This window comes from Bombus pyrosoma, unplaced genomic scaffold (genome assembly GCF_014825855.1).
Source record: "Bombus pyrosoma isolate SC7728 unplaced genomic scaffold, ASM1482585v1 HiC_scaffold_4719, whole genome shotgun sequence".
Taxonomy (NCBI): Eukaryota; Metazoa; Arthropoda; class Insecta; order Hymenoptera; family Apidae; genus Bombus; species Bombus pyrosoma.
In genome coordinates, this window is record NW_025219978.1 from 1375905 (window position 1) to 1377806 (window position 1902).

The following is a 1902-nucleotide window of genomic DNA, read 5'->3' on the forward strand; positions in this document are numbered from 1 at the left end:
AACGTAACACTACATAACGTTATATGTTATAACGTAATACTATATATCGTTATACGTTATATCGTAATGCTACATTACATTATACGTTATATCGTAATACGATATAGCGTTACACGTTATAATGTAATACCACATAACGTTAAACGTTATAACGTATTATTACATATCGTTATATGCTATATCGTAAAACTACATAACGTTATACGTTATATCGTTATACCACATATCGTTATACGTTATATCGTATCACCACATAACGTTATACGTTATAACGTAGTACTACATAACGTTATACGCTATAACGTAATAGTACATAGCATTATACGATATAGGGTAATATTATATAACGATATACGTTATATCGTAATACTACATAACGTTATACGTTATGTCGTAATAGTACATAACGTTATAAGTTATATGGTAATACTACATATCGTTATACGTTATAACGTATTACCATATAACGTTATCCGTTATAACGTAATACTATATAACGTTATACGTTATAACGTAATGCTACATGACGTTAAACGTTATATCGTAACACTTCATATCGTTATGCGTAATATCGTAATACCTTATAACGTTATTCGTCATATCGTAATGCTACATATTGTAATACGTTATATCGTAATGCTACATAACGTTATACGTTATAACGTAACACTAGATAACGTTATACGTTATAACGTAGTACTACATAACGTTATACGCTATAAAATAATGCTACATAACGTTAAACGTTATATCGTAATGCTACCTATCGTTATTCGTTATATCGTAATGCTGCATAACGTTATCGGTTATATCGTAACAGTACATATATTTTCGTTATATCGTAATGCTACGTAACGTTGTAGGCTATATCGTAATACCATATAACGTTATACGTTATATCGTAATACTACATATCGTTATACGTTATAACGTATTACCATATAACGTTATACGTTATATCTTAATACTACATTACATTATACGTTATAACGTAATACTATATAACGTTATACGTTATGTCGTAATAGTACATAACGTTATAAGTTATATCGTAATACTACATATCGTTATACGTTATAACGTATTACCATATAACGTTAGACGTTATATCGTAATACTATATAGCGTAACACGTTATAATGTAATACCACAGAACGTTAAACGTTATAACGTATTATTACATATCGTTATATGCTATATCGTAAAACTACATAACGTTATACGTTATATCGTAATACCACTTATCGTTATACGTTATATCGTAACACTACATAACGTTATACTTTATAACGTATTACCATATAACGTTATCCGTTATATCGTAATACTATATAGCGTTACACGTTATAATGTAATACCACATAACGTTATACGCTATAACGTATTATTACATATCGTTATATGCTATATCGTAAAACTACATAACGTAATACCTTATATCGTAATGATAGATAACGTTATACGTTATATCGTAATACTACATATCGTTATACGTTATAACGTATTACCATATATCGTTATCCGTTATATCGTAATGATAGATAACGTTACACGTTATATCGTAATACTACATATCGTTATATGTTATAACGTAATATTATATATCGTTATATGCTATATCGTAATACTATATAGCGTTACACGTTATAATGTAATACCACATACCGTTATACGTTATATCGTAATACTACATATCGTTATACGTTATAACGTATTACCATATATCGTTATCCGTTATATCGTAATACTATATAACGTTATACGTTATATCGTAATACCTTATAACGTTATTCGTCATATCGTAATGCTACGTATTGTTATACGTTATATCGTAATGCTACATAACGTTATACGTTATAACGTAACACTAGATAACGTTATACGTTATAACGTAGTACTACA